General features: G+C 36.9%; 1 protein-coding gene across 11 annotated transcripts in view; it reads right to left on the bottom strand.

The window, feature by feature from the left end:
* LOC102526140 (glycerophosphodiester phosphodiesterase domain-containing protein 4-like) overlaps positions 1-20556 on the bottom strand; it is a 100734-nt gene extending 80178 nt beyond the window's left edge. For 7 of the 11 annotated variants that reach the window (XM_072969135.1, XM_072969146.1, XM_072969141.1 and 4 more), the window contains exon 1: positions 20417-20556. The gene's annotated coding sequence lies outside the window, so the exon portion shown is untranslated. Of the gene's footprint in view, positions 1-4761; positions 4783-9050; positions 9229-9682; positions 9768-16718; positions 16849-20416 lie in introns of those variants that run through there. The other 4 variants (XM_072969137.1, XM_072969136.1, XM_072969138.1 and 1 more) reach the window with 4 other exon arrangements.
* Between the last annotated feature and the right edge of the window lie 2872 nt (positions 20557-23428).

The raw sequence follows: 23428 nt of genomic DNA, 5'->3' as shown, positions 1-23428 counted from the left end.
GCAGAGGAAGGAACACTTCCAAACTCATTCCATGAGGCCATCATCATCTTGATACTAAAACCAGACAAAGCTATCTCCAAAAAGAAAACCATAGGCCAATATCACTTACGAGTATGGATGCAAAAATCCTCAACAAAATACTAGCAAATCAACTCCAACAATATATCAAAAAGATCATACATCATAATCAAGGGATGCTGGCGTTTTTCAGTACCTGCAAATCAATCAACATGATACACCATATTAACAAACTGAAGAATAGAAGCCATACGATACTTTCAATAGACACAGAAAAAGATTTTTGGTAAAATTCAATGCCCATTTATGATCAAAACTCTCCAGAAAATGGGCATAAATGGAACATACTTCAATAAAGGCCATATATGACAAACCCATATAATAAAGGCCATATATGACAAACCCACAGCTAATATCACACTTAATGGGGAAAAGGTGAAAGCATTTCCTCTAAGATCTGGAACAAGACAAGGATGCCTACTCTTGCCACTTTTATTCAAAAGAGTTTTGGAAGTTCTTGCTATAGCAATCAGAAAAAGAAATAAAAGGAATCCAAATGGGAAATAAAGAAGTAAAACTGTCACTGTTTGCAGATGACACGATACTATACATAGAAAACCCAAAGAAGCGACCAGAAAACAACTAGAATTCATCAATGAATTTGGTAAAGTTGCAAGATACAAAATTAATATATAGAAATCAGCTGCATTTCTATACACTAACAATAAAATAGAAGAAAAAGAAATTAAGGAAACAAAATCATTTACCATCACACCAAAAAGAATAAAATACCTAGGAATAAACCTACCTGAGAAGGCAAAAGACCTGTACTCCAAAAACTGTAAGACACTGATGAAAGAAATTGAAGATGACATAAATAAATGGAAAGGTATACCAAGTTCTTGGATTGGGAGAATCAATATTGTTAAAATGGCCATAATACCCAAGGCAATATACAGATTCAATACAAACCCTATCAAATTACCAGTGACACAGTTCACAGAGCTGAAACAAAAAATGTTAAATTTGTATGAAACCTAAAAGACCCCAAATAGCCAAAACAATCTTGAAAAAGAACAATGGAGCTAGGGGAATCACACTCCCTGACTTCAGACTATACTACAAAGCTACAGTAATAAAAACAATTTTATACTGGCACTAAAACAGACACATAGATCAAACAGGATAGAAAGTCCAGAAATAAATCCATGCACTTATGGTCAATTAATCTACGATGAGAGGCAAGAATATACAATGGAAAAAAAAACCACTCTCTTCAATAAGTGGTGCTGGGAAAACTGGACAGCTACCTGTAAAAGAATGAAATTAGAACATTCTCTAACACCATATACACAGATAAACTTAAAATGGATTAAAGACTTAAATGTAAGACCAGATAGTATAAAACTCCTAGAGGAAAACAGGTAGAGCACTCTTGGGCATAAATCACAGCAATATATTTTTTGAATCAGTTCCTGGAGTAATGGAAACAAAAATAAACAAATGGGGTCTAATTAAAATTAAAAGCTCTTGCAAAACTAAGGATACCATCTACAAAATGAAAAGACAACCTACAGAATGGGAGAAAATATTTGCAAATGATGTGACAAACAAGGGCCTAATTTCCAAAATATACAAACAGCTCATACACCTTACTATAAAAAAAAAAGCAACCCAATTAAAAAATGGGCAGAAGACCTATATAGACAACTCTCTAAAGAAGACAGATGGCCAAAAAGCACATGAAAAGATGTCCAACATCACTAATTGTTAGAGAAATGCAAATCAAAACTACAATGAGACATCACCTCATATCAGCCAGAATGGCCATCATTAAAAAGTCTACAAATGATAAATGCTGGAGAGGGTGTGGACAAAAAGGAACCCTCCTACACTGTTGGTGGGAATGTAAATTGATGCAGCCACTATGGAGGACAATATGGAGGCTCTTTAAAAACTAAAAATAGACTTACCACTCCTGGGCATATACCCACAGAAAAATATAATTCAAAAAGACACATGCAGGAGGTTGAGCCAAGATGGAAGAGTAGAGAGACTCACAGTTCACCCTCTCCCACAAATACACCAAGAATTACATCTACAAACCCACTGAATCACAAAGACCACCTACTGAACTCTGGGAGATTGTCTCTCACTTTGAAATACAGGAGGATTCTCACAAAATTCCATAAACATGTTTATACTACATAGCACAGGGAACTATATTCAATATCTTGTAACTTACAGTGAAAAAAATGATAACGAATATATGTATGCTCCTATTTGACTGAAGCACTGTGCTGTACACGAGAAAGTGACACAACACTGTAAACTGACTATACTTCAATAAAAACATATATATATATTTAAAAAAGACACATGCACCCCAATGTTCATAGCAGCACTATTTACAATAGCCAAGACACAGAAATAACACAAATGTCCATCAACAGATGACTGGATAAATAAGATGTGGTATATATACAATGGAATACTAAGCCATAAAAAATAAAATGCCATTTGCAGCAAAATGGATGGACTGGGAGATCATCATTCTAAGGGAAATAAGACAGAAAGAAAAATGCCAAATGATATCATTTATATGTGGAATCTAAAAAAAAAGACACAAATGAAACTACTTATTATATACAACTTAGATGATTGATTTCTTGAATATGTGTAAGTACATTTGATTGCACTTTTTGATTGGATTACTGCATTCTGTTGATTCTTATTCTGTGGATGGCTTTATTCCTTTGATAAGAATGTAAGTTTAAAAAGCTAAAGCTCTAAACTGTTCTTAGAAGCAATAAACACTACATATATGTAAATTTTAAAATGGCTTTATCTCTCAATGAGTTGCTCTTCTTAGAATAAATTTTGTTTACCCCCCCAAAAAAGACATATACTATAAACTTCAAAAAAGATGTACATATGTAATAAACCAACAAAGGAGATAAAATATAATCATAAATGCTAATATAAAAAAGTGAGAAAAAAGTGAAAATAAACGTGGAACAGAACAAATAGAAAGCAAATAGTAAAAGTCAAATTTAAACCTAAATATATCAGTAATTCCTTTCAATGTAAATGGAATAAATGCTCCAATTAAAAAAACTTATCTAACTGGACTAAAAGAATAATATTCAACCATTTACTCCTTAGAACAGTTTGGTTTGTTGAATTAGAAGGTAAAAGAATGGAAAAACATAAAACTTGTATATGTAGCAGTGTTCCATTACCAGGATAATTCCAAGTACCAACCAAGGACAAAAACCTCAGTCATATATAAGAGTAAGTGTTTAATGCTAGCACATTTGAGCTGATTGACTGTCCATTCTACTGATCTAGACTGGCTTCAGCTAGTATGACTGTGGTGATTTGGTTCTGCTCCATGTGTCACTCAACCAGGTTGACCTAAGTATGTTCTCATGGTGATGGAAGTTGTCCAAAAGAGCAAGTCCCAATGTACAAGTCCAGTTCAACCTTCTGCTTCAAAGGATGTCTTCATGTCAAAGTCAAAAGCAGAGCATGTCAACTCATGGTAGGAGGGCACTATAAAGTTGCATGGCAAAGGGTGTGAACACAAAGAGTGTAATAAAGGAAGGAGACTTGGGGTCAAATAACAATCTACCTCACTATGTTACCAGCAGATCAAAGAACCTTGTGACAGAAAGTATTAGTAGAGACAAAGAGGGACATTTCATGATGATGAGAATGACTTTTAAAAATGGAATTTTTCATTCATAGGCATACAATCACATAGACTCTGAAGGAGAAATAAACAAATCCACAACCATGGTAGGAGATTTACCACACTTCTCACATTAAATGATATAATTAACAGACAAAAATTCTGTAAGGAAATAGAGGATTTTAACATGATTAACAAACTAGTCTTAACATTTACAGAACACTGAACCCTGTACTCAATAACTGCAGAATACATATACTTTGCTAATGGAAACAGAACTTACCAGTAGTGATCATATACTGAGCCACACATCTGGTTTTATTAAACTTGTAAGAACTGAAATTGAAACCATGTCCCATCGGGTTAAAAAATATCCCACTGCAAAACCATACACCATAAGGTTACCACAAACTGTTGAGTAATAGAAATTCTTGAGCTCGTCTTATAGATTAGCAGATAAGGGAACAGCTTATTTTAAAAACAAACAAAAACTGCCTTCACTGGGCAAGCTTGCTTTAAATATTTTGTTGTAAAATGCACACCCGCCAAGCTTCACATAGCTTAATAACTTGGAGTCAGCTCTTGTTCAGTTTGAGCTGGCTTACACTAGTTAGGACCACCAGCCGTAAAACTGGACCCACACAAGTATCTGTTGATCTTTTGATGTCAGAGGGTCAAAAACTGTACCCTCAGATCACGCTAAGCACCTCCATTTTTAAATATACATCCTATGAAGAACCATGTAATTCAAATATGCCTGCACAGAACACTACCTACCTCACCTTTCCCTTACCTCCAATCACCTTTTTCCACACATAAAACCATCCTGCTTCTTTATCAAATAAATATCTCAAGCCCCTTGCTTTCAGGGAGCTGGATCTGAGGTTTATTCTTGGCTCTGAAAATTGTTCTCTACTGCAAACCTTGGTGTCTTAAGTGTTTGGTTCACTGAACATCAGGCAAATGAACCTGACTGAGTACCAAATTTGGGGAGCCAGCCAAGAGGTAAGTCCAGATGGACATTTTGCCCATGGTTTTTGGTTCCTTACTGGTATTGAGAGCCTGTGGATGAGTCAAAGCAGCTGCCTGTTCCATCTGTTCCAGGGACTATCCCCAGATTTGCCCTGGCATGGTTCTGCTGACCTTTGGTGCATAATTTTGCTCTGCAGCTAAGAAACAGTCTCTGGGTCTGGAAGATAATTTTGGGTGATTAATGTTATTAAAAAGTACCTGTGCCTAAACTGTCCAGATCATGGGTTAGAGACTCAGCTGTCTACATAGGATTTTCTTATTTGCTAATAAATGACTATTAGGGGGCTGAGAATTTTAAAAGATTTCTACTTTATATTAAAATGAAACTGAATGAAAATGGGAAATTATACTTTTAAAGCCTATAAGCTCCCAGACAGGCAGCCACCCACCGGAATTCTAGGTGGCTTCATGTACAATTGGTGTGGAGCCAACACTTCCAAGTACTTACTTAATTTGAAACTGAAGGAAATTTCACCCTGAAAATCGTCAAGATGAGGTTTGGGTTGTTTTTGTTTTGTTTTGTTTCTTTTTTTGACATTCAAAAACCGGTTTTGGGAGTTTGGGGTTTTTTGGGTTTGGGGGTGGTTTTTTTTTTTTTTTTTTTTTTAGCATATGCAGTTAGAGAAGCTGGCTTGATAAAATATCTTTTCAAAATTCTGACTCTGTGGAAACAAACGAATTCCCAGGACAATGCTTCAAGTTTTAACATTTATGTTCTTGAAATACAAACATAGCTCATATTGCCTAGACTATGGCCTTGGATTAATTAGTAGAACGTAAAATTGAAAAATAAGGAGAGGTGAAAATGTCTTTTAAGTTCAAGTGAGTAAATTTAACTTATTTCAACTGTTATTTACAAACTAGTAAGTTTTATTGTAACAAATTCTTGACTAAGTTTTAAATTGAAGTTATGAGGTCTCTGGTTATGTATGTGTGCACATTATAAATATGATATATCTTTACCTCTGAATGGTTTTACCAAAATGAATTTTTAAGTGAGCTCTATTTAATTGGCTTAAAGAAAATTAAGTGCTTATATAAACTCTCAGGAATATTTTTAAAAACTAGCCTTAATGAATTTCAAATTCATGTGATCCAGGAAATATTTAGTATTAAATTAACATTTGATAATGAAAGAGTAGGAAACTAACAAAATGGCTTCCCTGATGCTAAAGCTGTTTGCTGATTCATTCTGACTTAAAATTCTTACAATTTGTTTTTCTCTTTTTGCTGATAACCCCCCATCTCTCCTTCACTTGCTCAACTGCTTTTGTGCTAAACAGTCCCCAACCTTTCTATTAATCTCTCCATTCCCCATACATTCTTTACCCAGAATAGCTTATCCTTTAACCCTGAAGCTGTATTCCAGGAAGGTGGTCACAAGCTGATAGCTTCCGAAGAATGAATAGACCCTCTAGAGTTTCTCACTGACAGCAGATCGATTCATCAAGATTAAGAATATAGGACCCTGGGAAATCCCCTGATTATTGTCACCTTTCTGTTCTGTCCAGTTTTTCTATAAAACCTCAGGACAACAACCCCAAGATGGATTCACAGTCTAAGGCATTAGCCTGCTGTGACTCCCCTTCGCCTGGCAAAGCAATAAAGCTGTTCTTTTCTAATTTTTCCAATACTCTGCCTCCAAGTCTCAATTCAGCTATTGGGGTACAGAAACCAGTTTTTGGCAACAGTATTAAAGCTAAAGATTGTTATTTTAATTAGTATAAGCATGTCTTTAGTGTTATCAACATTAGTAAAATACTTTTTGTACCTAGCTTAAGTGAAAGTCAGTAAGTTCACATTACTTCTGTTGTGAAACTTGTCAGCAAAAAAATAAGTTTATACAATGAAACTTTGAAGTAAATTAAATGTAAATGAGGTGAGGGCTTTTTTCCATGAACTCTTTGGGAATGACTGTATTTTAGGACTATATACTTAAAAACAGTCTCTCCAGACAGTTGGTAACTTGAAATTTTAGGGTTTTGCTAAACTAAGTTCAATGATAGGAATTCCTTAAATATCCAGATCATTTCCAAGCAAGATAAAATACTGGAACTTTAATTGCTAAACAAATCTAAGTTTACCTACATTTGTCTTCTTATGAAAGGAAAACTAAATGTGTTTGGGTCCATTGGATACAAGTCTTGTACAACACTGAGGAAAGAAATTATGTTGTAAGTAAATATATGTGTCTAGAGGTTATAGAATATGTTCATAAGTTTGTCAATCAAGAAATTTTGGTATGCTCACAGTTGCTTGCTTCTTGGTTTTCATTAGAGACTAAGGTTATGAAGAGGTAAAAACTGTAAAATACATGTAATTAAAGTTACTAAAAATAGTAAGAAAAACATCTCACTATGTAGGAAAGTAAGATGTGTGTTTTCAGTGCAGAAAGGTATGAAAAATGGAAATGCATTTTGTTAACGGAAAACAAAGTGATTTTTTTGTCCTAAACCTGGTTATTTCTAAATGGGAGAGAAAATAAGTGATAAGCTAATATGGATACAAAAGATTGTGGAAGCTTTATGGAAAAGAAACCCTGAGAAAGGAGTTTTGCACATGGTCAGGACTGGTTAAGACTAGATTGGATTTAAGTAGGCAAATAAATATTAAAAGTAAGCTAGTGCAAGACTGGAGTTTGGTGTTCTACCTATTAAGAGAACCAAGATTTCTTGGAATATTACGCTGCTTTTGATTACAGATTGTAAGTTTCTTTACCTTTTAAGTGATCTATTATAACTTTCTGTATATGCCTCTGAAATCTTTTTATGGCACTTTGATTAAGTGACTAAGTATTATTTTACAATGACCTATGATCATATTTAACTAAATGTTTTGAAATTATCTTGGTATTTCTCACAAAATTCCAAAAATCAAATTCTAACCAAAGTTCTTTTGACTTCTAGATAACTTTTGGAGTCTTCATAGGCCCCTGAAATATGAGAGAGAAATATTAAACTAATTAGGATTACTTGGTATGTTAAATTACATGGGGAGCATTGTCGGTTAGCAGTGATTAATCTTCTTATGTCATACTGTATGGGTAAATATAATATAAATGTTCTAGAAATTATGTGAAATTTCTAAGAATTGGATATGTCCTGGTATAACATTACCTATCAGTCATAAATTCTACCTATTATCTTAAAACATTGTACGTCACAGTGGCAATCAAGTTTCTTTGTCAATTGCATTAAGACCAGATCTTTAACCATGCCCTTTAACTCTGATGCTTTTGCAAAAATCCTTCATCTTTAACAATCATAGAAAGGACTTTCTGACAAGTATGGGTTTCTGATAACCTTCATACCATACTGCTAAACTGAATAAGAAATTAAAGAATTCTAATGGAAACCCTGATGGTTTCATAAAGCTGTTAGCAAAATATTAAGATCAAGGATTAGGAATGTAGGATGAAGTGAACTGATGAATATGGTTATAAGTTTAATAGTTTTTATCTGAAATATTACTGGCTTTTCATGTGCGTTTTCCAGATATAAGGAAAGCTTTTCCCTTAAAAGATAATTATGACTTACAGCAACCTGGTAAATTATACCTTTGTCAGTAAAATTGAAACATTTATCTTTTTCTAACCAATCTCTCCATAATTTGGAAACTCTTAGTATTTTAATTTTCATGGAAATATAAATTACTTGCATGAGTTCAATAAGAATTTGTTCTCCTTATAATAGGACACAGTTGGGAATAATGGTAATATTAACATGGCTTTGAATGAAATGTCTTATTTGAAAAATACATAAAATCAAATATGACCAGACAGCGTTAAAGAACTAAGGTGGAATTTATGGAACCATAAAGCCCCTTAAAATGACAAACCTGGTTCAGTAACAAAATCTTAAGGGTATATTTTCGACTACAGTGCAGTCAAGTGAGCAGTCATAAAACGATAACTATAAAATTCCACATTTGTAAATTAAACACCATTTATAATTTAAAAAATAGGTCAAAGGAACATAATTACAATGAAAATGAAAAAAAGGTTTAATTGGTTGATGATGAAATTGCAATGAAATTACAGGAACTGGTATGAACAGTTGCAACTATTGACCTGTCGCATAAAGACACTGTGAACAAAAATTCTGTGACAAGGAGGATGGTTGACTGCTTAAATACTAAAAAAAAAAAAAAAAAAAAGGCAGCATTTTAACCAGAATCATTACCATAACCATCTTCTACCTATCTATAAATTCTTCACTTTCGGGTCTACCAGCCAGGGTAGCCAAATTCACATGAAAACTCAGTAACATTTAAGTAAAGACGAACAAACATGGTTTCCCTTTCATACCTCTTCTCTGGTTTCCAAACCCATATACCTAAAACTCTACTGAAATCTCCACTTGGATTTCTCGCTGGCATCTCAAAATTAGTATGTGCAAAACTGAAAACTTGACTTTCCCTCCAAAGCCTATTCCTCTTGAGGTCAGTCCCATTTCAGTAAACGGCAGCACTCTTCACCCAGTTGCTAGAGGCAAAATCCAGGGCATGCCTGTTAGGATTGAGAAACTACAAGATTTACTTTACTACCATAAAAACACTAGAAAATTGGACACAATACAAGAAGTAACTATTTTCAGACGTTCAACAACAGGCAGCGTTGGGCAGTGATCTTTGAGAAGAGAAACAACAAGCCGCGCCCTTCACAGCTGTAGAGACTTCCGACTAAGCCCAGGACGCCCAGCCCAGCCACCGGACTGCCCAGGGGCTGGGGACTTCGTGCCCCACCCTGGATGGGGGCTGGGGATCGGCTTAGGTGGAAGCCCTTTGTCTCAGCGTCCTCCCTGGAGCAGTGGGGTAATGGCAGAGCCAGCTTCACCTAACGTGGTGAGCTGATTGCGCAAAGCACCTCAGGTGTGGCCGCCAACTTGACAGTATTTTTGGAGATGCTTAAGAGGGAAGCATAGGGCTAGAGATACTTACGGTGACTTCATAGCCCCAAACCTAAATCTGGAATTCAGATGCACAAGACCAACGTCTGTCAAGATGGAGGCCGTGCGGAAGTAGATGCGTGAGGTCGGAGGTACAGGTGGGCGTGTTCATGGGCGTGGCTTCAGATGCCTAGTTAGGCACTAAGACCGAATTTCAGGTTGACCCCTAACCTTAGCTCAGAGCATCCCGCTATAAATGTTTAAAGGTATGCCCTGTTTGTTTTGGTTTAGTTTTCCTAAAAGTAACAAGCATAAACTTGGTTCCTGTCAGTCATTTAGTTCCGGAATTAACTATTTTTGTAACCCAGTTATTCTGATTGTTTCCCTCTTCTCGTCTTTTTTTTTTTTTTTCCTACTAGTCTTTCTGTTCTGTTTTGTTTTCACAAACCTGCTTCAAATATGGACTTGTTTTAGCTTTGTTTAATCTCTGATTTCTCTAGGCATTTGTCTAGCTCTGACCTCATTTCTGAGTTCTAGACTCATATCCAACTGCCTGCTGGTCATCTTCATCTTATTGTCTTGCTGTGCACACCTCAAACTCAGTAAACCCTAACTAGAATTATCTTTCCCTTCAACACCACTCCATCTGCTGTGGCGCCAAACTGCTAAAGAACAAGTCTGAAACCTATGACTCATTCTTAACTCCTTACATTCTTTTTCAAAATGCCTCCCACCTTATGCTGACCAAATTCTGTTTATTATACTTCCTATTCATTACTGTCCATTTCTCCTAGTCATTCCCCTGTTGATTTCAATGCCCACTAGGCCCCTAATCATCTCCAGGGTACCAGGTGCTCGGTAATGTTATGGTAAGTGTTAAGGTAGTCACTGAGTAGATTCCCAAAGAATCTCACTACTTCCAGTGTATCTTCTCCAAAATCTATCTTTCAAAGATCAGCTAGTGTTTTTTTAAAATACAAACTTGACCATGTTTAAAATTCATTCTTAAGATTAAAGTTTAAGCTCCTTAAATTGAATCCTGCCTTTCTCTCCAACTTCATCTTCCCCCTATTCTCCTTCACTTGAAACTCCAGGAAAACCAAACGTTTTGTACTGCTTTCCTACACCATTATGTCTTTCTTCATGTTGTCTCTACTGCCAGGCTGACCCACTTCTCCCCACAACCCCCCGCCCACTCCCCAACTTTCACCTAGTTAACTCCTCTTGTTGGTGGAAGGCTTCTTTGATCATTGCCACCTATTTGTCACCAACATACTTGTTTAAGTACTTCCTCCTCTTGTCCTAATGTCCCCTGAAATGACTGCACCCACTGAGATCAGGTAGCAATCAAGGGATTAAGCAATATTTTGTGATATGACAATTTTCTGAAACTTCATTCTGATTTCTTCTTGAGACATCTTTTCCTCTTATCAACAGAGAATGAAACAAGTCCTAAGGTTGGCCCCATGTTAGGGAAAATATAGGTCTTATCACTCCTGGTTTTTAAAGCAGAAGTGACAAGCACAACAGAAAATAGAAAAGGATATCAAAGAGCTTCTCAAATAAGTATATCATATTCTTATTGCAGTGTATAATCCTAGACAAAAAGTATGATGAGTTCACATAAGACTGTATTGGGAGAACTCAGTTATTTTTTAAAGACACTTTCAAACTTGCAAACAAAGATTGTTAGTCATTTTTTCAAAACTCCACCCTCTTGTAGAGTAGAAGCTCTTAGTCCAGCAGTTTCCATAAGGAGCAAGCTGACTTGAGATAGTAAAACAATAATCACTAGAAAAACAACTACCTTGTGGAGAATTCTAAAAACAACACAAGAGAGTCTGAACTTTGCTATAGTCTATAATGCCTATTTCAAATAACTTTCAAACATACATATACCCCCACACACATACACAGAGTCATTTGCTATTTAAACATCTAGGATGGCACATGGTGGCTTAGGCCTTTGTGTATAGGAGAAGTTTCTCAGAAACATGTAAGAAGCTAGTAATATAAAAACAGCCAATTCCTAAATTCCCCATAGCTTACAGTCTAGGTAACAGCTATCCCAATCCGTTTTGTTTTGTTTTGTTTTGTTTTGTTGCAGCTTTCTAATTTTTATAAGAGCAATTGTATCGCTTACTGCTTGGACTAAAGGATGAGTCAGGGTTGTTTTAAGTGTCAGGTATCTAAATCTGCAAAATAATTAAACTGACAAAAAAAAAGTGATGAACTGGAGACCTAAAGATACATGCATCTCACCAGCTGAGTGCCAGCCTCTGATTTCTCTTTCTTGGCTAGCCTTCTGGGCTTGATGCCAGACTCTGGTTAACTGTGCAGCAGCGTATCAAGCCCAAAGTTTAGACATTATCTCTGCTAAATATGTATGGTATTCCTGTTTTTAACGTGTCCTTTTTATTAAAAGTAATGAATCTCCTTACTTTTCAATGAAAGATTATTGCAATCAATACTTTTCTTTTTAATACACCCACAATGAAGAACTTCACAGTAATCTGAAAGAAATAGTAAATAGCAGAATTGGGGCTTAACCCCTTAAAAGCTTGATAAGAAAAAAAGAATCCAATTATTTTGAAAAGCGTATCCTGAAGCAGCCTGAAGTAGATATAGGTTGTCATCAATGTTGACTGATCTTTAATTCTGTGAACAGAAACCAGCTATCAAGATGCTTGAGCACAGCTTAGACTCCTAGTTATTGATTCTTCTATAAAACCTCAATTTTAGCGCTAGTAAAAGAGTTTGAGGCATAAAATCCGACAAACCAGGTAATTCCAAGCACTATAAAACAGGACTGCATTTGCTTTATGTCAGGGATTGTATTAAATGCATTGCATAGGTTATTTTATTTCCTCAGGGCCTTGGAAGTAGATACTATCATTATACACATTTAACAGATCTAGAAACTGAGGCTCAGAAAGGTTAAGTAGCTCCTCCAAGTCACACACAAGCCTCTGAAAGAACCAAAAATTAACCCAGCCCATTTGACTCCAATTACATTATGCAACTTAGTTTCCTTAGACTTGGGCTCCTCAGTTAAGTAGGTATGAGCCACTTGTAGCTACTTAAGTTTTAATTAATAAAAATTAGTAAAATGTGAAAGTCAGTTTCTCAGTCACTAACCACATTTCAAGTACTTAGTAACAGTGTGTGGCCACCAGCTACTGTACTGGACAATGCAGGTAGAGAACCCATCATCGCAGACAGTTTATTGGATATTGCTAGTCTAGAGTCACAGGTAACTGGGATGCCCTCTTTCTTTCCTGATAATGGAAATTACCTGGTCATTTTAACATCCAGGAAATTCGATTCCCAAGTTTAAGCTCAAGTACAGCAATATTTTAGCCCCTGTGATCAGTGATTAGCATATCTGTGCTCAACTTTTCTTGATTCTAATTTCTGTGTTTATTTATTAATAGTTTACTGAAAGAGTTCTTTTTGAAGGTTTTCTTAAATCATTCAAAGAGGGCAGAATATAAATATAACTAAATAAAAATCAGGACGCATGATCTGATTTTTGCATGACCCCCTGGTATAAGGTACAGAATAGGATTCATGAGCCAACTATATGCTGTCTACAAGAAACTCACTTCAAATAGAATAATACAGGCAGGATGAAAGTAAAATGGAAAAGTTACACCATGTAAACATGATTCAAAGGAAAGCAGAAGCTACATTCATATCAGATAAATTGTATTTCAGAGCAAAGATAATTATTAGACACACAGAAGGAGATTATATAATGATAAAAGGGTAAATCCACAAAGAAGACATAGCAATTCTAAATTTGTGTGCAACAGACAACAGAAATTGCAAAATATGTTAATGGAAAACTAATAGAATTGAAAGGCAAAATAAAGCCACAGTAGTTCAAGCCTTCAGTACCCAACACTCTCAAAAACTGATAGGACAATTAGATTGAAAATCAGCAAATACTAAGAGGAATTCAACAACATCAATTGATAGAATCTAATTGATATTTATAGAACATTCTGCCCAACATCATCAGTAAATACATTCATTTGAAATGCTTATGGAACATATGCCAATAGAGACCATATTCTTGGCCTTAAAATAAACCTTGACAATTTTAAATTTAAATTTAAATCACAGTGTGTGGATTGATACACTGGAATCAAACTAGTAATCATAAAAGAAAGATAATGTGAAAATCTACAAATATTTTGAAACTAAACCCCACACTTCTAAATAATTCAAACTATATTATACTTCAAACTATACTACAAGCTGCAGTAATCAAAACACTACAGTACTGGCACAAAAACAGACACACAGATCAACACAACAGAACAGAGAGCCCAGAAATAAACCCACATTCATATGATCAATTGATCTATGACAAAAAGGCTAAAATATACAATAAGGAAAAGATGGCCTCATCAATAAAGGATGCTGGGAAAACTGGACAGCTACTTGCAAAAGAATCAAACTGGACTATATTCTCACATCATATACAGAAATAATGGGTTAAAGACTTAAATGTAAGACCTGAAACCATAAAACTTCTACAAGAAAACTTAGGCAGTACACTGTGACACTGGTCCTAGCAAAATTTTTTTGTAAATGTCTTCTCAGGCAAGGAAATAAAAGCAAAATACACTAAAGGGGATACATCAAATGAAAGCGCTTTTGCACAGCAGAAGAAACTGTCAACAAAAGGAAAAGGTAGCATACTAAATGGGAGAATGTATTTACCAACAATATATCTGATAAAAGGTTAATATCCAAAATACATAAATAACTCATACAACTCAACATAAACAAAAACTCAATTCAAAAATGAGCAGTATGCAAAAATAAGTGTCCATCAATGAATCAATGGATAAAGAAGTGATGTGTGACTCTGTGTGTGTACACACACACACACACACACACACACACACAATGGAATATTACTCAGCCATGAAAAAGAATGAAATTTTGCCAATTGTGACAGCATTGATGGATCTAGAGGGTATGATGCCATGTGAAGTAAGTCAGACAGAGAGAGACAAATACCATATGATTTCACTTACAGGCAGAATCTAAAAAACAATCATACATAACAAAATAAAAATATTCATAAGTACAAACAACTGGCTGCCAGAGAGGAGACAGCTGTGGGTATGAGTAAAATGTGTAGGGGAGATTAAGAGGTACCAACTTCCAGTTATAAAATAAGTAAGTCACAAGGATATAATGTACAGTATAGGGAATATAGTTAATAATATTATAATAATTTTTTATGGTAACATGATAACTTGAGTTACCATAGTGATCATTTTGTAATACAAGAAAATACTGAATCGGTATGTTGTACATCTGAAATTAATACAATGCTGTAAGTCAAAGAAAAAAATTATATCAGAAAAAATTGTCTGCTATAAGCTTGGAATCAAAATTCTGCTACCTTATGCTCACTGCAAAGTGAAGATTGCCCCTGCCGTTTCAAATGAAGAGTTTTAACTAATTTACCAATGAAGATGATCCAGGACTCATTCCTGTTTCTTGTATGTATTCTCAGCCCATATTCTCTGTAGCTACTCTTATCTTACTAGGATTTTTCTCATCTACCTACATTAAGCTGTGGTTTCTTTTACTCCATTAGGATTTTATCTGCTTTCTATCTTCTGTAAATTTTTGACAATGATCCTTGTATATCCTGTTTTTTGTTCTAGAGCACTGTTTTGAATTTATTTTTAATGTATCTTTTCTGAAATTAAGAAATGTAGGACAGCAAAAGAGACAGACACATGAATTCATGCTACTACCCTGATCCAAGTCCTTTTTAACATGACAGTTTAGAGTAAAATGCTCATTCTGCTGTATCAATCTCCTGTGTAAAATATACTTTCTTAGCTCCAGCACAAAGGTCAAGTTCTTTGGCCTGACATGATGTATCTTTAACTTGGCTTTTGTTCACGCCACCTCACAGAAGAAACCATTTGCCCTTTTCTCTGGCTGGTATCTGTGTGGTTCCTGTGTTTACCTGACACTGTATTATATCCTTGTTTACATGTTCTTAATCCTCACTAAATTGTGAGATCAAGAGCAAAGACCCTACCAGTCCTTGAGTCTTCAGCACCGAAAGAACCTATCACATAGTAGCTGCCTATTGTATAAACGAGAACTAAAGTGCTATAGAATCTGAGAGCCTTCTGCACCCCAATGTCAACAGCAGGCCTTGGAATGAACCACAAATAAAAGAATTCTGGGGTTGGAAGGAATCTTAAAACTCATGTTTGCTAAATGAAAAAGCAGTTACCACCAACTCCATGCAAACTTCCTTTTACTACCAGACAGAATCAATCACTCCATCAAATATGACCCCCATTAGATATTAGTCATGTATCTCTCTTGCAGCTGTTATCCCTCTATTCTGATGTTGATTTTTTTCTCAAGGACTAAGGTAATGCATATCCTTCTTGTATCACCAACACCTTGACACAGCGAAGGTGATACTTAAGTATTTATGGTACGAGGGAATAAATGAATGCTCAGGAGAACTGAATTTTGTATCAGTTCCCACCAGTAACTCACTCAAGGGTATGGAGCAAGTCACTTAATCTCTGTGTCTCAATTTCTTAACTTGTGTCACGTAGATAACAATCCCATCCAATTATTTCACAAATCAAGTTGAGTAATTTTTTTGAAACCAATATAGAAAACAATGCCATGTTACCATAATACAAAACATACCTCCCCTCCCCAATGTAAAAACTAGTAAGGAAGTAAAGAGGATTGAGCCACAGGGACAATGTTGTGAATTGGGGAGAAAATGTCCTCGACAGCCTGAGTGGTTTTAACTGTAGATACTAAACCAGTACAGGTTTTTTACCAAGCAGGTGTTATCCCCTCTGCCATATGGCATGAGCCCCAGGGCTCCTCATCCTTGGTAACAAACAACAGGCCTAAGGCTTTCCTGCAGTCTCCTTTATAAGACCTTTCTGGCTTCTTTCTCAGTTTTCTGCCACAGTGGAAGGAATCCTGGACTGGGACTCAGAAGTCACTAGTTCTAATCTGGTTCTCCCACAAAAGCAGTTGTGAGTCTTTAGGAAAGTCTGTTTCCTTACCTGCAAAGTGTGGAGGATAATACTTCTTCACAAGATAACCGTGAGGACTAATTATGCTAACACATATAAACTTATCAGCACAGCACCTGGCACGCATCAGCTACTCAATAAATAACAGCTGTTACTCCTCCTATAAAAGCATAAAGACATTTGAGCCACAAGGCACAGCTCAGCTTTGTTCAGGCCCCTTCTTCAATAATTTACAGCTGAATAAGGGTAAGAAACTCCCAAAGAGCTTAACATTTGCATATTCTTCCCCATCTTTTCATTACATCTCTTGCATTTGATGAAAGAATGTTATCGGGAAAGTAATGCAGACTGGGAATCAGATACCTATTGCCATTAACTCCTCTAGACTTCAGTTTTGCCTTCTATAAGACAAAGATAATAAACCACCTCATTAAATTCTGGTGAAGATTAAAAGAGACAGTGAGTAAGAAAGGATTCACTATGCCACAAGGCACTGGATATGTGAACAATCTGTATAACTGATAGTGAAGAAATGACTCAGAGTAAACCAATCCCCACTGCTGGAAGCATGGTTCAAAGTATTTGAGTGGTTACTCAGTACTGTGTTAGAACATACAACTCCCCCACTTAGAATTCTTCAGTAGCTTCTCATTACCTTTAAAATAAAGTTAAAACTCCTACATGATCTGACCTGCTTACCCACTGCCTCATCACCCACCACTAGTCCCTTCACACTTCACATTCCAATCATAACAAACCACTAACAGTTTCCTGTACAAGTACACCTTGTGAACCTCCTTGCCCTGGCATGTGCTACTTATTCTCTCTCAATTCTTGCCCTAGATAACCAGCTCCTTCAGCTCAGACTCTATCATCAAGAAGCCTTGTTTATATATCCATCCTTTCATTCAGTAACTGGTTACTTGCTTTGGATCTAGCAGACAAGTCAGTCACAGCCCCTGGGCTCATGAAGTTCTAGCACACTGCACTGTAACTGTGCCTTCATGTCGCTCACAAGACTGGGAGATTCACAGGAGTTGGGACAACGTCTGATTCATCCCTATACTGCCACTTCTCCACACAGGATCTGGCAGAGAGTAAGGGCTTTGCAAATGTTTAGTAAAGCAATTTGATGTAGTATATCCATATAATCACCACCTTTGTACAAGAGACAATAGCGAGTATAAAGAATAGCAGCATCTCTCATGTATATCATAGCTTGCTATTTATAAGGCCCTCTCAAACATATCAATAACTCATCTGCTCTGGAAAACAGAATTTGTAAGTTGAGAGCGGCAGAGGGATCTTTGAGGTTATCTAATTTTACTTTTTAGCCAATTCATCAATGATTCCTATAATACCTCTTCAAGTGACAGGACATTCATTGTAACTTCAGAGGATAAAATGAATGACCTTACATTAACAGAATCTGATCCCTTCAACAATTAGTCCTAATCCTGATTTTGTAGACCCTACTAACCCAAAACAAGGCATTCTCTTCTAACTTCAGCTATTTGAAGACATGTTCAGATAAGGCAAAGTGTATCACCCTCATTTTATTGAAGAAACTCAAGCTCAGAAAGACAAACTGGCCCAAATTAAAAACACACCTCCATCACATGTCAGTTGAGTTGGTCTGACTAAATCACTTACTTTCCATGAGCCTAATTAATTTCTCTGAGTCTGTAAAATGGGGCTAACAGTCCTTGCCCTGAAAATCCCCCAAGTCCATATGAGAACAAACTGAATTTATGTTACCATAATTAATAGTATGAGAAGAGGAGAACTAGAAAAAAGAAAGACAGAACATTAAAATATACTATGCCAGGTGGGGAAGGTATAGCTCAAGTGGTAGAGCACACGCTCAGTGTGTACAAGGTCCTGGGTTCAACCCCTAGTACCTCCATTAAAAAAAAAAAAATTTAAATAAACCTAATTACCTCCCCCAACCAAAAAAATAAAAAATAGTATAAATATACTATGCCAAATATCCAGTTTTACCCAGAGTTGGCCCTGGTCTTCAACTTCTGGAAAACTAAAAACCCCTCACATGTGTGCATGCACACACACATACATACACGTTTGCACAAATTATACACACGGAGGTAGCTGAAGGGACACATATCTACACATACCTATACATATGCACCCAATGTTATTCACTTACACATGCACAGATGAACATAACACAGTTACCTGAATGTGTATGTCTATACCCATATTCACTCATAACTACTTAAGTGGACTTTAATTCCTAACATATGCAAACCCACAGAGCTATGTTTACATATACATAAACAGCACTTGTACATGTCTATACACGTCCATGCACATACACACAGAAACAGACTCTTCCACAGACTTTGCTGCTGATGCTTTCAAAGCTTGCTTTTAATCTGATGTCTCTACATAAACTCCTTAAAACACAAACCCTAATCTCCCGACTAGAAAACTTTCCTACCCAGCACCCGTAATCCCAATACCACCTTGGAATGAGCCAGTCCAATGCAAGATGTGAGACAGACCCTGTGGGTGAGTCATCAGGAAGAAACTATGCTAGGAACATGAATGACCTTCTCCTGGGCACCACCGTGCAGCATGAGCAAGGCTGCAGTCTGTCATCCTCACCATCTGTGCCTTTTGCTATGAGCCAGATACTTGCTGGAAAAGTGTCCTTCACAATTAGCCATTTCATCCTGGTCCTCAACAATACAGCTTCCTTCCCCAACAATACAGCTCTTTGAAAGAGACAGCATGAACACCAGAAACAGCACTGGACTCAGCTAAGACAGTGGTTAAGAGATCACTAATTTAGCTACATTAGAAAGGCATTTTGGGCTCTAATGTCTGCAAAACAAAAGGGGAACTGGAACTGGTATATACTAAGGATACTTCTTGCCCTGACATTCTAAGATGCCATATAAAAGGCAAGTTTAAAAAAATGTAGGCTCTCCTATCCTAAGGAAAGAAAACTCTCTCTCCTATGGAAGGAGGTGCTCCAGAGTTATTAGAAGCAAGTGATAAACTCAAAAGGTACTGGTCTAGGAATTAGAAGACCTGGATTCTAATCTCAATTCTGCTATTAAAAACACTCTGAAAAACATAGTCTCTTATAGACATACAGAGAGAGTAGATCTAAAGAACATTTATTATTACCAGTCCATTTTTCATTTGACTGATAAAAATTAGTTCATTGAGGAACAAACTGGGCTTGCCTACTTAAAAGATAACACATTAAAGGTGTTATCACAGAACTTACTGATATGAAAATGATAATGATGGCTACATTTTTTGGTGCTATTTTACAACCTAGAAAGAAGCTCATCAGTTAGCTCATTTATGCTCACTACAGCCTCTCAAGACAGGAATTATTACTCTTATTTTGAGGCTCAAGGAAATGAAGTGACTGAGGAACTAGAGCGTCAAAATCTAGATCTTCTAGCACACTACCTTTGAAAAACATGCTGTTTCAACATTGTAAACTGACTATACTTCAATAAAAATATATATATATGAAAAAAAGACCCATGCTGTTTCAGAGTAAAGATTTAAATTTGATGCAAAAAATCATCTTGGCTCTCAAATTCCAAAATTCCATCTTAGTTTAAGTGCCATCTCCACTCTTTCCAATACTTTCTTCCTTCACCCACATCAATAGGCACGTGGAGCTTTTCTACCCAAATGAAAACCGTTTTTTCCCTAGACTGTCCTGGACACAATCCCCATACCTGTAAAGCTTATGAACTTCTGGCCGTTGGAGGTCATCTTTGCATTATGAAATTCCAGTGCATCCAGAACAGCCTGAGGGTTTTTCTTCTGCTCTGACTTAGTGATATTTGATGTCTGAAGCAATCGGGCCCACTCTTCTGGCATCCCCTACAAGAGAGACATGCCAGGCAGTCAGCAAGGCACACTCACAGGGGACCCTGGAGCAAACTCAAAACTAACTCACATAACTGGCAGCAGCTAAAGATGAATTTAGTTATTTCTTTCTCTTGCTACCCACAGAGCTCCACACAAGCCTCTCTAATAATTCCTATCTTACTGTATCAGTCATTTCTTGAGATGTTTGCTCCTTCACCAGGCTATTCCTCCTTTACAGCAGGAACCTTGTCTAAATTGTCTCCAGATCATCAATGCCCAGTACAGCACCTGTGGCCAAGGGGCCACTTAACTGAGGTCTATTTACAGAATGGAGATCCAAAGTCTTTTCTGAAATATATAAGATAATAATGAGGGTCTCGGGCAAAGACAGAGACATCAGGGAGACGAGAAAGGATTGAATCCAAGAGTGCACAGCCAGAACTCTGAAAGACCAAACCTGCCAGTGACAGCATCAAAACCAACGTGAACTGTGTTCTCAAATCTAAAGGAAGAGAAATTTCTGTCTGTTCCTTCTCCTTTTCATTTGATGCAAGAGAAACAGGGAAAAGGAAATAAAAACAAGGACATTATTACATTTTTAGGCTTATTCAGCTCTCTGTTGAGCTAGAAGCTCCTTTAGAGGCCAAGGACTCTATACATATGTATTTACAGAGCCCAGTGTCAGCCCTAGATTGGAATAGATACTCAATGCATGGTTAAAGGCTTAATTTTTCACTGATCGAAAATAAGGAAGGAGAAGAAAGAATATCCATCGGAGTTAACAGTCCTGCTTTTACCACTAATAAGTCAGCTGATCCAGGGCAAGTCACTTCCTTTTTTGAACCCTGGTTTCCTCATCTGCAAAATGAGAACACTCAAGTAGATGGTCTATAATGATGGTTCCAGCCCCAGACATCCTACATTCTATCATCTTATATAAGCTGCATCCCACCTTTCTGGTCCTTGATTATGGGCCGTTCTAAGTTTTCTAAATTACAGCATTTTAGATTTAAAAGTTGTTTTAATAATATGAATCACTAATATTATACTAGGTGCCGACTAGACAATGATTCAAGTTGTTCACATGTATTAATTTGCCTCAACCTCAAAGCAACCGTATCAGTTAGGTGCTAGCATTCTTATTATGCAGATAAAGAAACTGAGACATACAGATTAAGTTACCTGCCAAAGATCACATGACTGGTAATTGGCAGCAGCCAGACCCAAACCCAGGCAGTCCGGCCCGGAGCCTGAGCTCTAAACCACGATGCTATGCTGCCTCCCTAGGCTACAACCTAAGAGTCACTAAGTCTAAATACTTGTAGTCTTTCCTCTCCCATCAAGGGTCTTCTGTAAAGTAGATGTTCACTAAGGTCCTAATGACCTGGCAGGAAAAGCATCAATTTAAGGAGTTGTAGTGCTGAAGTACCCTGGTGTTTCCCCCAGATTCATACGTCTTAACTCCCACTACCTCAGAATGTGACCTTATCTAGAAATAGGAACATTGCAGATGTAACTGGTTATTAGGTCATACTTGAGTAGAGTGGGCCCCTAATCTAATAAGACTGGTGTCCTCATTATTTAAAAAAATTTGGAGACATATCACACAAGGAGAACACCATATGAAGGTAAAGGCAGAGATCAGAGTGAGGCTTCTTCAAGCCAAAAAACACCAAAAATTGCCTGCAAATTACCAGAAGCTCAGAGAGAGGTATGGAACAGATTTTTCTCACAGCCCTCAGAAGGAACCAACACTACAAACACCTTGATCTTGGACTTCTGGCCTCCAAAACTGAAACAATAAATTTCTGTTAAGCCCCTTTTTGTGGTAATTTGTTGCAGCAGTTCTAGCTAATAAAACTCTCTTCCAATTAAAAAGTTTCAGGTTCTGCCTATTAGCTAGACCTCAACAAGCATCTGCAAATGCAACCCAGCTGAAACAGCCTTAAATATCTTTCAAGGCTCAGCCAGGTAATCTTTCTCCCTTGACACGGACCTACAGACTCAATATTTTAAACATTTGCAGGAACCCTTCCTCCAGCCAGGGTTCCTTCTCCTTCAGAGTCATAGGGAAGAGGTAGAAGATGAGTCCATGTAGTCTAAACTCCTAAAGAACTCCCTACATATCTCCTGGGGGGTACTGGTTTCATAGGATAACTGCAAAAGCTACCATTTATTGAGCTCTTAGCATATGCTAGGCATGTGCTAAGAATTCTGTATGCATTATTTCACCAAATACTCATGCAACGCTGCAAAACAGATATTAATATCCCCATTTTATACATAAGGAAACGTTAAGTACTTCTTTTTAATGATTTGCTTTACCATTCCTGAATATCAGTATCAAGTTTGACCTAGAAGTATCAGACTTTACCCATCTAGGCAAACCAAAATACCTCGGAGGCCTGTGAGTCAAGATCAGATTATCCCCTCTTTAAGGCAAGTGAGGGAGGAAAACCCAGGAGCCCTGAGTCTCTAGTGGTCCCCACTACCAATTTCTCAAAAACAAAACAAAACAAAACAAAACAAACCAAACCAAACCAAACAAAAAAACACCAGAGAAGTTATTCTCCATACTGTCATAGTCATGGCACAAAATCCTTGGCTCCATGACAAGCTAAATATTTTCCCTCCTAGAAAAGCCCAGAAAAGGCTCAGTGTTGAAGACATGGAAGCCCAAAATTCACCTCTAAAAGAATTCACTGAGCAGTATCTGGGCTGGGGTCAGACAGCGGCTGAATGCCAGGCTTGAATAGGCCCATCCTTCGAGTACATTTTAAAACTGCAGGCTGAAACCCATGGGCTAAACTTTGGCCCCCAAGTCCACAGTTAAGGCCCCAATGCCCGGAAAGAGCTGGACTACATTTATATGATCC

Source organism: Vicugna pacos, chromosome 10, assembly GCF_048564905.1.
Source record: "Vicugna pacos chromosome 10, VicPac4, whole genome shotgun sequence".
In the NCBI taxonomy this organism is placed as follows: domain Eukaryota; kingdom Metazoa; phylum Chordata; class Mammalia; order Artiodactyla; family Camelidae; genus Vicugna; species Vicugna pacos.
This window is presented reverse-complemented; position numbering and strand designations above follow the sequence as displayed.